The sequence below is a fragment of the Dermacentor albipictus genome, chromosome 9, assembly GCF_038994185.2.
Source record: "Dermacentor albipictus isolate Rhodes 1998 colony chromosome 9, USDA_Dalb.pri_finalv2, whole genome shotgun sequence".
Classification (NCBI taxonomy): domain Eukaryota; kingdom Metazoa; phylum Arthropoda; class Arachnida; order Ixodida; family Ixodidae; genus Dermacentor; species Dermacentor albipictus.
Genome location: NC_091829.1, coordinates 64583521 through 64598568, shown reverse-complemented (window position 1 = coordinate 64598568; position 15048 = coordinate 64583521). Strand labels below are relative to the sequence as shown.

The 15048-nt window shown below is 49.6% G+C and overlaps 1 protein-coding gene across 2 annotated transcripts in view; it reads right to left on the bottom strand.

The window, feature by feature from the left end:
• The window catches only part of LOC135921823 (neprilysin-2-like), a 43358-nt gene extending 39242 nt beyond the window's left edge, over window positions 1–4116 (bottom strand). For both annotated transcript variants that reach the window (XM_065456165.2, XM_065456166.2), the window contains exon 1: window positions 3964–4116. The gene's annotated coding sequence lies outside the window, so the exon portion shown is untranslated. The remainder of the gene's footprint in view (window positions 1–3963) is intronic.
• Window positions 4117–15048: the final 10932 nt, after the last annotated feature.

Below are 15048 nucleotides of genomic sequence, written 5' to 3'. Positions count from 1 at the left end.
CGCATTGCGCCCACATCGAAATGCGGCCGCCGTGACTGGGATTCGATCCCGCGAACTAATGCTCAGCAGCCCAACACCATAGCCACTGAGCAATCACGGCGGGTGGGGATCAAGAAGGTATAATCGGGAATTCCTGAAATGTGGCTAATTACATTGCGATGTGGCACACTGGCGAGCAAGCAGGTGTAGCTTCTGTGCTGCGCCAGTTCTAGAAAGTGGTATTGGTACGTGGTGGTCCTCAGTATGAGCTGAACGGGCAGCTTGATCGGCCCGTTCATTGCCGATAACCCCGCAGTGACTTGGAAGCCATTGGAAAGTTATATCATGGTCTGCATCACTTATGTGAATCTGTGCATCACTCTGTAATCTGAAATACTAGCTGTTCGCGCGTTCTGCTTCGTATAAGTGACAGTGGAGACTGCAGTGCTGCCTTTGAATCGCAGAAGATCGTCCAGTTGTGTGGCGGTTCATCACCGGTGTAAATGAAGTGCAGTAAGAAGCGCTGCGAGCTCTGCTGCCGTCGTTGTCACGCGAGTCGTCTTAAATTTGATGGTTGTAACTTTCGCTAGTATTTCCGGTGTTGATGGCGGCGTCGCCACAGTTGTCCATGAGCGGAAATCGCCGTATATATTTAGGCAAATGTATAAGCCACGCATTGCTATGTGATGACAAGCGTTATATGGGGTTTATTGCCACACCATTCTCTCACTGAAGTTCGTCGTACGTCGTAAGTTATTCCTCGGAATTTTAACGACAGCCCGCAAACAAATGGATGCAACAAAACACCGACAGCGCATGCCTTTTGCGTTCAATCTTCTCAGACTTAAATGTAAAAAGTGTGAAACAGTAACAGAAACCCGGAAATGATGTAATTATTTTGACACGGCTGTGTACAACCTCCGGGATAGGCGCACGCGAGAGACCGTATTTCTATCAGAAAGCTCGTTTTCATGCATAGCGTTCGCCGCCGTGCAGCGTTTGGCAGTAAACGTTATGCTTACATAACGTGTAGTTCCCGGGAAGCGTGACAAGCAGCCAGGGATCTTTGAACACTATCGCGTTCCACTGCTAAAGGCCAAGCTTAAGCTTCCTCCAAATTTTTGATCGTTTTCCATGTCCACAGTGTCACATAACTTTGAAACTGTACCTTGCGTTCAATTGACACGAAGTAGCCTGTGCCACATTTGGGTGTGACCATTCCCTACAATCACGCGAATAAAAACTCAGTGCCCTTCCACTCTGTGAAGAAGGGTGACCAGCGAAGCTGTGTAGGTGGGCCCCTTAACGGCGCACTGCATCTACACCGCGGGTCGTCCCGGTATTGCACTATCTTCGAAATCGGCCCACGTATGGGGGGTGCTTAACGCCTACTTCCCCGCATTGCACTATCTTCGGGATTTTTTTTCTACACGCGCACACGATAGTGGGGAAAGAAGCCCTTAACAGCTTCGCTGTAAATCACCACCAGCTGTGCAGGCACCTCCAGCATATTGTCACGAGACAGCTGCCACAAGTGCTTATCATAAAGCTTAGCATGTGCTCCTTATATTGGCCTTTTGCTAAGACACAGATCGATTGGTCGATTGGTTGTTTTCTTTGTACGTTAGATTTATATAAGCTCTATCAACAGGGCATCAGTTACGAGAAACATGGTAATAGTGGACTGCATATTAATGATGTGCACATAAGTTTACTTATTATGTGCCCAAAGCTCGGTACGCAAAGATTCCTGCGTTCTGCCACCATTGCCATGCGGCCTCCGTGGCTGGGTTATGAGCCTACGACCTGCATAAAAGAGCAGAACGCCATAGCTAATAGGCTGTTTATCCGAATGCGTAACTTGCCGCTGGTTCCAAGCAAACCGACTGGTCCCGAATGAAGAGGCACATGTGACAAATTCCGCAACCAGTGAAAGTTAAGCACACGTACATGTACTATGCACAACAGCACAGATAGCAGAATGATACCAGTAAGCCTTGATCGAAAATGTAAAGCTCTTTTGCAAGCCTCATGCAATCGTTTCCCAGTCAAATGTCGCAAGTTGTCACACTCAAATCGGAACGGAACCGCATTAGCAATAACAACGTAGTGGTAGCTCAAAATTAGCCAGCTGCAATGTAAGCATTGGCTTTGTCGAAATTTTGTGGGGCACTTCAATGCCTTTACGTTTCTTCGAAACATATCAGTTGATAGCTTCTTCAAGAAATCAGCTTGCAACAGATGAACTATCAGTTGGCAGACAATGGCATACACGTCGTAATTTTCGCACTGTTTTCCACCACATAAGTCCGACAACGCTGTACTTTGCGTATCGAATTGGCCACGCTGCCCTCCCACCTGGCTGCCCCTGCCACCGTGAGAGGCTCGGATTGTTTACAAGTGCCCCAGAAAGGAACATGTAACCGGCAAATGGAGACCTGAGGAGAGGATCTGAGAATGCAATAAAGCAAGCATCGCAGGATTTCCAGGGCATCCACGAACAACGGGGTGATCACAGTTGGAACCCGGACTGGTCTGTGGGTTCCAGTTTTGGTGTCACTGAGGCGTTGCAAAAGCGTGCTTAATAACGACACGATGCAAACTAAAGAGTAAAGAAATAAAAGCAGGGCTGCCGCGAGACACCAGCACGCAAAGCCGCCAACTGTTAGACTTTGCACCTTCGTCGTTCCATCTTTGCATCCCGCTCTCCTCATGCCATCACCGTCACGCCATTGTCATCGTACAATCGTCATGCACTCCTTTCACACGTTGGTATCATTCAATCGCCTTCATTGCAACTTCCTAATCTGACTCTTGTCGTGCTGTCGTCGTCATGCATTTCACTCCGACCCCTGGTCCGAGCTCTCTGATTGCTTGGGCCACGAGGTGTACATACTGGTGGTCGTGATGCCGCTGTGGCCGCTGCATTGCCGTCATTCCAGCTTTGTCACGCGACTCTTGTCATGCCGCTGTCACGCTCTCGTTTTATTATCGTCATCATTTTACTATCGTCGTCTCATGGTCATCCTGTCTTCGTCGTCCTACTTCCTTCGTCGTTCCATCGATGTCAACTACATCAATCTATCGTAATTATACTGTCATTATTCTATCTTGTAAATGCCGCCCTTGTCATACCGTCATTGTCAGACTATTGTCAAGCTCATACACTCGCACCATCGTCGTCATTCCCTCATCACATCCGCCGTATTATTCATCCGCTTGGCTTAATAGCGTCGCTGTCAAGACATTGCCACCATGCAGTGGTGGTCACCTCATTCTGCTAATGTCACCGTCATATTATCATTGTCTTCACACCATCTTCATACCCGCCGTGGTTGCTCAGTGGCTATGGTGTTAGGCTGCTGAGCACGAGGTCGCGGGATCGAATTCCGGCCAAGGCGGCCGCATTTCGATGGGGGCGAAATGCGAAAACACCCGTGTATTTAGATTTAGGTGCACGTTAAAGAAACCCAGGTGGTCAAAATTTCCGGAGTCCTCCACTACGGCGTGCCTCGTAATCAGAAAGTGGTTTTGGCACGTAAAACCCCATAATCTTTAACACCATCTTCATAATTTAGGAATCGAAATTTTACGGCCATCGTATTTGTACAGCCTTTGTCATCTCATCGATATCATTTCTTTTTCGTCTTTCCATCGTCATTGCATCGGTGTAGTACAGTCTTCGTCGTGCCGCAATGCTCATGGGTGACTTCGACAAGCGAGCGCCATAGCAAATTGAGCCTATATCGAACTATGTGGCACATAGCCGAAGCAACAAAAGCCACAGAATTACCACTACACGTGTTAAATGAACGCCACTCTAGAAGTATTGTCTATCGCCACATTGCTTGAATGCTATTACCATACCGTCAGCAGTCATCGTGAGATGAGTTCCGCTGAATATTCTTTTAAAGGTTAGATTTGCTGTGCCCTATAATCTGGCGATAGATAAGTCATAGCAAACGTACTAATAAGGAAACTCACCGGCGTTGTCGGCGTCGGGTTTCTGACCGGCGTGGACGGACGCCCCAGAAACCTGCTGTTCCGTGGGGGGCGCTAAGCAACACGAGTCTGGCCTTTGCTACGCAAGCCTCCACTTCGCCGCCCAGCAGATGGAATACGTAATGTCATATGCCGTCGGCGTCAAATGAAACGCGAACAGCGGAGAATGCGTGACCCAAGCATAAGTGAAGGTATAGAGTGCACCGTACAGTCATCACCATTGATAGGCGTGCAGTGGCCGGTGTCTTCTAGCGATGCCTTTTCCCATTCTATGCTTTTACAGGTTTTTCGCGCTTGGCCAGTGGTCAGAGTGATGGTCTGCCCACATTATCAACGGGATCAGGAGGCCGTGTGTGGTGGATGATAAGAATAGCATAGAATGAGGCATAAGGAATCGCTACAAAATAGCGGCCCAGATTTGGCCACACTGCGCTCGTTTGTGAGCGAAACGGCCAAACGCGCATGGCGCGCCCACGCCGGCCACAGTAGCGGCTGCCAGCGATACGGCGCTGCGCAAGTTCGCCGATTGAAAGAACGAATGTGGCGAACAAGCGGGAAACCACGCGAGCGAATCTATCTGTAATGATGACGGCGCAAACTGCACCACACGCACCGCTGTTCGCGGCGATAGCACGCATGGCTTCCGCGAACTGTGAGACAATGCTCGCCGTAAGCTTCAATATTTTAACTTCTGTTGTCTTTTATGTTCTCCCTTTCAAATATAAGAACAAATGTGTGCGCACCTATCAGCAGTGATGGCTGGAAGGCGCGCACTACATCTTCATTTGTGCTTGGGCCACGCGCTCCGCTGTTCACGTTTCATTTGAAGCTGATAGCAGTACGGCAAGTGCCTGTCCGCCACTTGCATTCCCCATCGCACACCAACTAATGCTCATCGCAATCAGGGTCGAAGTTAGGCCGCTGCGCCAACTAGCTACTATTGCGAGTGGCGCCGGCTCAAAATCCTATAGCGATCGAGCGCGCCAAGCGTTGCACTGTTATCTTCGACTGCTCACCTTTCTCCTCGGTCTCAAAGCGTACAAACGCGCTCCATTCTTCTCACCTAATAGCAACGTAACGCATCCCGCCCCCCAAAGAAAAAAAAAGAAGAGCAACAGCGAATGCTCGTGAAAGAGCGGTCGCCATGTATATATATATATATATATATATATATATATATATATATATATATATATATATATATATATATATATATATATATATTGTTACAAGCACGGGGAAAAGGGGTTTATTGAGGCGTGCGAGAGCAGGAACGGCAGGCTACGAACAACAGGAATGGCCGCTGCACAGTCTTCGTTCTCCTCTTCCCCTCTCTTCTTGATCCCCGCGTCCCTTTGACGCGCTTGGACGTAACATGCCTCCCCTCGCAGACAAAGCCCCCTGGGCGAGTCAACTAGCTTGTCGTGGCGTGCATGATTTCAACCGTGCGACATGTGCGACTTGTGTCCTAGCAGAACGTCTACCAGTGTTCGTGAGGCGCGCGAGAGTATAGTTAACTTCGCTGACTTTGTCGATGACAACATACGGCCCATCGTAGTTTGCCAGCAGCTTTTGACACAAACCGCGCTTCCTTGTGGGAGTCCAAAGCCAAACGAGATCACCAGGGTGATATGTAACAGGCCGATGTCGTGCGTCGTAGCGGGCTTTGGAGTTTTCTTGTGATGCCAAAGTCCGAAGACGCGCAAGTCGCCGAGCCTCTTCAGCGAGGCATAGCGCATCGGCGACCGTAGGATTGTCGTGGTCGTAAAAAGGGAGGACAGTGTCGAGCGTATACCGGGGCGGCCGAGCATATAGAAGGAAGAAGGGGCTGTAGCCGGTTGTCTCGTGCTTGGCGGTGTTGTAGGCGTAAGTAATAAACGGTAGAACTTCATCCCAATTCTTGTGATCGGACGCAACATACATGGAAAGCATGTTGGTGATTGTTCGATTAGTGCGCTCAGTGAGGCCGTTCGTTTGGGGATGATACGGCGTCGAGTGCCGGAGGTGCGAGTTACATAAACGCACAAGTTCTTCCACGATATCCGCCGTGAATTGACGTCCCCGGTCACTTATGATAACACCAGGCGGTCCATGCCGTAGAACAATAGCGTAAAGTAAGAAAAGCGACACTTCGGTGGCAGTTGCTGATGGTATAGCCGCCGTCTCGCAATAGCGTGTGAAATAGTCGGCGCAGACAATTATCCAGCGGTTCCCCTTAGATGACTTTGGAAAAGGGCCCAACAGATCAATTCCAACTTGCCGAAAGGGTGAGCTGGAAGGCGGCACAGGTTGAAGGAGACCAGATGGGGCAGTGGTTGGGCGTTTCCGACGTTGGCACTGTATGCAGCTGGCGACATAAAACTCAACCGAATGTCGCATCCGGGGCCAGTAAAAGCGTTCTTGAATGCGATAAAGTGTGCGCACAGTGCCTAAGTGACCGGAGGTAGGGTCATCGTGCATAGCCTGAAGGATTGCTGGCCGGAGACGCTCCGGCACCACTAGAAGGAAGCGTGCACCCGTGCTTGAGTAGTTCCTTTTGTACAGGAGCCCGTCACGTACACAGTAGCTGCTTGTTGCACTTGAATGGGCAGAAGTAAAGAGTGGCTCCAATTTAGTGTCTGTCCGTTGTTCTGCTTTGAACGCATCGATATCCGGAAAAGCGGGTGTCACAGAAGCGACGAGATGATCAAAATCGTCTGCGTCGCAGTCCGTCGTGGCAAGCGGCATACGGGAAAGGCAGTCTGCGTCAGCGTGTTTTCGGCCACTCTTGTAGGAAACAGTGAAGTTATATTCCTGCAACCTCAAAGCCCAGCGCGCAAGGCGACCACAAGGGTCGCGAAGGTTCACGAGCCAGCACAGGGAATGGTGGTCTGTGACGACTTGGAATGGGCGTCCGTACAAGTACGAGCGAAATCGCTGAACCGCAAAGATTACAGCGAGGCATTCTTGCTCTGTCACCGTGTAATTCCGTTCAGGTTTGCTTAATGAGCGGCTTGCGTAAGCAATCACGTGCTGACGGTCGTCATAGCGTTGGACCAATACGGCACCCAGACCAACGCCACTAGCATCTGTGTGGATTTCTGTCGGCGCAGTAGGATTGAAGTGGCGAAGGATAGGTCGGGAGGTTAACAGGAACTTCAGCTGACGAAATGCAGAATCGCACTCGGGTGTCCAGTCAAACCGTGCGTCTTTATGTAGCAGATTTGTCAGAGGATAAGCGACGTCAGCAAAACCAGGAATAAATCGGCGAAAGTAAGAGCAAAGGCCCAGAAAACTGCGAAGTTGCTTCACTGACTGCGGTGCACTGAATGCCTCGACAGCTGCCGTCTTGAGGGGATCAGGCCGGATACCGTCTTTGTCAACAAGGTGACCCAGCACAAGGGTTTGACGGTCACCAAAGTGACATTTCTTGGAATTCAGAACCAGGCCAGCGTTTTTGATGCAGTCGAGGACAATATCCAGGCGCGTATTGTGCTCATTGAATGTGCGCCCAAATATAACAACGTCGTCAAGATAGCACATACAGATGTTCCACTTTAACCCACGCAGAATGGTGTCCATGAACCTTTCAAAGGTTGCTGGAGCGTTGCACAACCCAAATGGCATCACATTGAATTCGAATAATCCATCCGGGGTTATGAAGGCTGTTTTCTCCTTGTCTGCCGGGTGTATAGGGATTTGCCAATATCCTGAGCGCAGGTCCACTGAAGAAAAATAAGAGGCCGAATGCAGGCAATCAATTGCATCATCAATCCGGGGCAGGGGGTAGACATCCTTCTTAGTCACGGCGTTTAATCTTCGATAATCTACGCAAAATCTCCAGTTACCGTCTTTCTTTCTGACAAGTATGACCGGAGCTGCCCAAGGACTCGAGGACTCTTGTATTATTCCATTTTTCATCATGTCACTCACTTGTTCCCCGATTATCTTCCGCTCGTTAGGCGACACGCGATAAGGCTTTTGCCTGATCGGGCGCGCAGATCCCGTATCTATAGTATGGCGTGTTCGTGACTCGGGAATCGAGAACGCTTTGTCCGGCTGCGCAAAGTCAAACACTGACAGATGCTTAGAAAGCGTATCCACCAAGGTATGGCGCTCCCTCGTGCTGAGTGACTTGTTTACCATAGACAGAAGCTTTTTGTCTGAGACGTGGCGAAGGTCAGCAGGTTCACACGGCGGATCTGTTAGTACGGCTACGGACGAGGACGAGTATTCTGTAAAGTAGGCGAGTTTCAGGCCGTCTGGAAGCAGGATGGGTTCTGCCGAGCAGTTGGCCGTCCACAAGCCAGCACGCCCCTTGCCGATGGATATCACACAATGAGGGACAAAAATGTTCTTCTTCATACAATTTAGATGCATTGGCTCTACGGAGGCATCGAAACTGTCTGGCACTTCACCGCGACACACAACCGGCACGCACACAGAGGTGGACGCAGGCACAACAGTATCTGCAGATACACAAAGTTCACCTTGACTGCAAGTCTCCTCTAAGAGCCCGGACGAAACATGGCCATCGACGCAAACTTCCCCCGTGCGACAGTCGACGGTCGCACCACACTGTCGCAAAAAGTCGATGCCCAAAATCACTTCGTGCGTCGATCGGGGAATAACTACAAATTCCGTCGCGAAAACTCCACCAGCCAAGGACACGTCAGCAGTGCACACACAAACAGGGCGCAACGACTCGCCGCTCACTCCACAAAACGTTGCAGCCTGGTCCCACCGAAATACAACTTTACGCCCCAACCGACCTTTAAAACCGAGACTCATTACGGATACAGTTGCTCCGGTATCCACTAAAGCCATTGTAGCAACACCATCAACAAGTACATGCACTTTGTTCTTAATCATAGCAACTGCAGGGGGCATTTCTGTCGATAGCACGTGTCGAGCGACCTCACCCCCATCGGCCGCGCTAGCTAGTTTTCCGGTTGTGAAGGCGAGGCTGAGCGGCGCACTGGCGATGGAGATTGACGTAAACGCGGTGCACGAGAAGTCGGCGGTGGCGTCAAACTCCTGTCAGATGCGGGCGAGCGGCTCCGGAAGCTTCTCTGCCAGTAATCGTTGCCAGAAGGGACGCCAGCTGACCAAGAGGCGGTGTACGGCTGTTGAGTTGTCCTCGTAGGAGGTGTGGGCCTTGTTGAAGATCCGGATCGACCATTCCACGTCATTGGGCGACGATTGCAGAACCTCGCTATGTGGCCCGCGACACCGCATTGGAAACATACCGGCAGATGCCTCAAATTGCGATGTTCTTCCATGTAGTCGCGCATGTTGCTGTCGACTGCATAGACAGTAGGTGGGTGACATTCATCATGGCTAGGCATCGGCCGCTGGGAGGCGTGTGTGCGGCGTGGGCGTTGGTCGTAGTCATGACCTTGATAGCTCATGGTCCCTCTCGTTTGTGGGGTAGACCTATACTCGATGGTCGCTGAGTTCACCGTGGGTTGCCATGTCGTCGAAACGGCCGTGTTTCTCATCTCGTGTGCTGAGTACGCGCCAGTGATGCCGGGTGTGCAACGGTACATCTCTTCCCGATGGAGCAACTCTTCGCGAACAATCTGCCGGATAGTGGATGGAAGGTCAACACACGAGCTTGGGTCTACACTCGCCACCGTCGTGACATTAGCCAGGCGACCAAACTTCGGTATTATCCGTCGCATCTTCAGCGTCTCAAAGGTTCGGCAGTGGCGAATGACGTCAGACACGGAATCCAAGCTTTCCTTGCCGATAAAAAAAATTGTAGACGTCTTCGGCTATTCCTTTCAATAAATGTCCAACTTTGTCATCTTCAGACATTTGAGAGTTGACTATTTTACACAGTTTCAGCACTTCTTCTATATAAGTCGTACAGGTCTCGCCGGGAATCTGAGCTCGTTGCGAAAGCGTCTGTTCAGCGCGTTTCTTTTTTGCGCTAGAATCTCCAAAACACGCTCTGAGCTCCTCGACGAAAAGCTCCCACGAAGTGAGCGTGTCTTCGTGATTCTCGTACCAGACGAGCGCAGTGTCGGTAAGGGAAAATACAACATTGGACAACTGTGCGGTCGAGTTCCAACCGTTAGACCGGCTCACCCTTCGGTAGTTCGTGAGCCACTCGTCGACATCTTCTCCGGCTTTTCCTCCGAAAGTGAGTGGCACGCGGTAGTATTGCCACGGAACACCAGGTGCTGGCCTAGAAGCCGCGTCAGATCCTTCGGGAGTCTGGCAGGCGTATTCAGGCATGTCAGGTGAGGGTGGCGGAAGTCCGGCAAGTCGACGGCTTCGGCGAAGTTGTAGCAGCGTAGGCTCCGTGGTTACGAGGTGTACCCCGCACCTCCACCAATTTGTTACAAGCACGGGGAAAAGGGGTTTATTGAGGCGTGCGAGAGCAGGAACGGCAGGCTACGAACAACAGGAATGGCCGCTGCACAGTCTTCGTTCTCCTCTTCCCCTCTCTTCTTGATCCCCGCGTCCCTTTGACGCGCTTGGACGTAACAATATATATATGCATTGGTGAAAGAGTTGGGAAAGGGAACGCAGACGATATCTCGGCACAGGAGCCGGGGGGGGGGGGAGGGGGTAAGGTACACGAACGAGAAGGTGCAAGAGCGTCCGCGCGCACAGCTGGCTCGGCTGATGAGCAGCAACGTACAACACAGAAAACTCGCCAGCACAATCTGAACAACATTTCCTTGTGTGCTCACATCCGTTCACTTTGCGCATCGTTTTGTTTCTTTTTCTCTCTTCGTGCGTCTAAAAAGACCACTTCAGTTCATCTTATTTGATGACATGATTGTGTTTTTGTTGTTCATTGTGTTTTTCTACTTTACTTTTTATTTTTTTTTATTTTCTCGCTTGTATTCTTGATGATAGCCCCTCCACTATTTAATGCCCTGTATGCCCTGAGGGTACAATGAATAAATATCCACATATTGAAACAATTGCACACCTATCATTTCGCCATATATGAACTTGGTGCCTCTTATAGTTATCCCAGGACAGCGGGAAAACCCTCCCCACAGTTCGTAAAACACAGTTGTAAGATTCTTGAGCTCGTGCATCAGTAATTTACTAGAAAGGGCATAATTAGCCACATATGCTTTCCTATGCATATGCGTATGGGCCTATTATGCGTTGCCCATAACGCGCCCGCTGTTTCTCGTGGAATATAAATAAGTTTCCTCGTTTTAGTCCATCTACTACCCCTTCCGTGGTAGCTCAGTCACTATGGCGGGGCGCTGCTATAGCTTAGCTCGAGGTCGCCGGTTCGTAGCTCGTCCGCAGTGGCTGCATTCCAATGGGAGCTAAATGCAAAAAGCCCCGTTTGATCAGGTACACGTGGGCGTTAAGAAAGCCCCAGATGGAGGGAAGTAATCCGCCTACTCCCACTACGGGGCGTCTTATAGCCAGATCTCCCTGTTGGTCGATAAAACTGCAGAAGAAGATTGAACTGGATGCGTTACGCTTAAAGATAAACGGTATACAACCGAGGGTTGGGAGGGGGGGGTGCAAACGCAACCATAACGCGTCCAGACTACACTGCAAGGCGAATCACTGACGCTGAAGTCAGCGCTCATCTGCGAACACTGTGCAGGTTCACACATTTTGAGCAATGTTGGCGCGAGTTTCCAGAGCTCAACCAATAGCTGAAGAATGGTCACGTCTTGCGGCTAACTGAGGGTGCCGCGGCAGTACCAGCTTTGATTCTATAAAATGAGCACTTCGCAACAAGAACGGCAAAACACTGTTTATTGTAACAGACAGCACGCGTGAGAAGTACGCGCGTAGGAAAAAGAAATATAGCCATATTTTGTCCAACTGCTCCCATCAGCAACATGTGAAAAACTAATGTTGCTATAATCGTGCAGAACCCTCGTGATGTCTTCACGACACGCTCTCGACTCTCTCAGTTAATGATAATGATTGCCATAGCATTCATTAAAGAACGTACAATATTCGTATTTATTCTTAAGAGCCAGTGTGTTCGTTCTACTGTCTCCTGCAAACGATTTCGAAGCATTTATCTACAAAAAATTTCATATATTCACAAAGCTCTTTTCTGCAGTCGTCAACCTCGTTGCTTGGCAAGTAGGCGTCGGCGAAGGCGAAGTGATGTTCAGCTGAACAAGGGAGTAACATGCGTGAGGCACAGAAAAACAACACGACTCAAACGCACAGCGAAAGGCGTGCGCACTTTCATCTGGACACTCCGGCTTGCATGCACGCTTTATCTTTAATCGAGCTAAGATAAGGCACTTTTTTCTGTTTCTTATTTATTGGCGAGAAGCGACGAGATCCACTGAAATTGAGCTTCTGTATACTGCTAACCGGAGGACATGCAAGGAAATGAATTGTTTTGACAATTCTTCGGAGTGTCCTAGAACGGCGTGATTGATGATCATATCGTAGTTCTTTTATTTTATTTATTTATTTATTTATTTATTTATTCAGCATTGATTTAGACACAGTGAAGGTCTTGGATGGCAAGGCTAAAGGCAGTACATTGTCTGCCTGACTAAGGCCCTGTCACCCATACATTGCTCAACAGTGCGGTAGCATATAATATACAGATAGTATACACACATATCAATAGCGCGGACTAGACATACTGTTAAGAATGGCGAGCTGCAATGCAAAATTGCCACCCAATTACGACTGGGGGACAAGACGCGCATCCCCCACTCTCCGTCGCTGCAGCTAGGATGCGTTCGATGAAGCGGACTTTGTGCTGACACCGCCGCCTGATCCTCCAGCCCCATCGCCGTTGTGACGGAACGAGTTCGGCGGGCGAACTATTGTGCCCGAGCTCTCCAGCGCGTACCTGATCTGCTACGCGTGAGCGGGCGGCCGCGGGAAAGCCGTTTTTTGTTGCTTCCCACGCGCGACCGGAACGCAAGACAACGAGCTACCCACCTCGGCTCCGAGCTTCCCGGAACGGCGCCCCTCTGACGTCGACGCCGGACATCGGAATGCGTGTGCCTATGTGTGCATGAACTGTTCTGCGGGGCGGCGGCAAGTTGACAATTAGCAAACGAACGTTCGCGTCACCTTGTATCGCGGGAGGACCGAGTGTTTAAAAACGGCTGTGGTGCTAATGCTCGGGACACTTCTCTCGTGCAGTCATGTTGGACTGACACTCTTTTTCTCAAGCAGTCATGTTAGGCTGATTTAAATACTGTAAATAAACCAATATTCTTCGTTCTCGATGAGAAGCAGTTCTTCCCTTCATCAACGTCCTCAGCGTGGATAAGTTGGACGATGGCATGGGCCAGCTACCTTCGAATTCATGCCGGACTCAAATCTTGACAAAGGATCACAAGCGATGGGATTGAGCCCCCAATCCTGACAACTGGCTGACAGCGGTCAGATGGACTTTGCGACATGGTGCTGTATCTGCGGTGAGTGCTTGGTTCTTGCTTTGACTCTCTAGGCTTCATTTTGTGGTTGTTCTGTTTAGAACAGAAGGGAAGCTAGATTGTTGAGTGTTAGCTAGGTTGTGTTTTCCTAGCTAGATTTAGAGAGCAGAATCAAGGCAGTAAAGCAGCAATCATGGAGTTAAGGACACTGCTGAGAGACGAGTTGTTGATTGTTGGTGAGGAACTGGGCCTAGATGTAAGCAAGGAAATGCTAAAATCGGAATTATTGCACCTAATTTCGGAACAGGCTAGTGAGTAAGAAATTGAAATGGGTTTTGAACTTCTGAAAAAGAGAGAAGAATGAGAGAGAAAAGAACAAGAAGAGAGGAACGCGATAAAGATCGCGAGTTAAGAAAAATGCAACTTGAACTTGAAAGCAAACGTTTGGAGTTGTCTCAAGGAAGTGAAGGTGCTCTGGGACGATCAAGTGAGGCAGAATTATACCGCATGGACAGGCTATTAAAGCCATTTGAGGTCGGGAACGACATAGGCTTGTTCCTAAGCAATTTTGAAAGGACTTGCGAGAAGATGAACTTCGGCCCGAGTACATGGCCACAGCGGTTGCTGTCTATGTTGCCGTGTGAGGCGGCGGAAGTAATCGCCAGACTGAGTGCACAGGATACATATGATTATTCAAAAGTTAAGGCTAGTCTCCTGAAGAAATACCGCCTTTCAGCCGAAGCTTTTCGGCAAAGGTTTAGGAGCACAGGCAAGAAAGATAGCGAGGGATATCCGGAGTTTGCATATTGAACCTAGTCGAGTGGCTTAAAAGCGCGGAAGCGTACGACAGCAGAGACATGATCATTGAATGCATGTTTCTAGAGCAGTTCTACAAAACCATCCCCCAAGCTGTGAAACTGTGGGTGCAAGACACAGGTAATGTAAACACTGTGGAAAGGGCAGCTGAATTAGCCGAAGAGTACGCAACCCGTAGAAAGTTGAACGCCGAGGACGGAAACTTGGACGGTCGAAATGGACCGCGGAAACCATTTCCGTTCAAAAGGGGTGCGCAGACTAGACGATCGGAGCCTGTAGACATGGCGGAAAGGCCCGCAGAAAAGAGCGAGGAGAAACTTAACGGAGAAACCGCACAAAAAGAACAGAAAAGAAAATTAGAATCTGTTAGACCAATTCGCTGTTACAAATGCCACAAACTGGGACATATAGCTGTAAACTGCGGGAAGCCTAGCGTAATTTTCTCCTACGTGGAGGAAAAAGATGAGAATATGGAACTTTTAAGTCCATATCTTCACGACCTGCAAGTTAATGGAAAACCATGCCGAGTGCTAAGAGACAGTGCCGCCACGATGGACATTGTCCATCCATCTTACGTGACGGTAGATGACTTCACCGGAGAAGTAGCATAGATAAAACAGGTTGTAGAAGAACACAGCGTGTGTCTGTCCATGGCCAAAGTCAAAATCAATGGACCATTCGGGGAGCTAGAGACTGAGGCTGCAGTTTCCAAATTTTTGTCACTGCAGTATCCTTACATCTTTTCGAATCGTTCGAATCAGTTACTGCTTGACAAAGGACTCAAACTGGGAGAAGGCATAGTACAGGCATTGACCCGAGGCCAAGCTCGTAAGATCGCGGCGCTTTCGGCTGAAAATGCACAAGCTCCTCCAGCGGAAGCAGAAAAGGGGATAACTTCAATACCCGAATCCGAGCT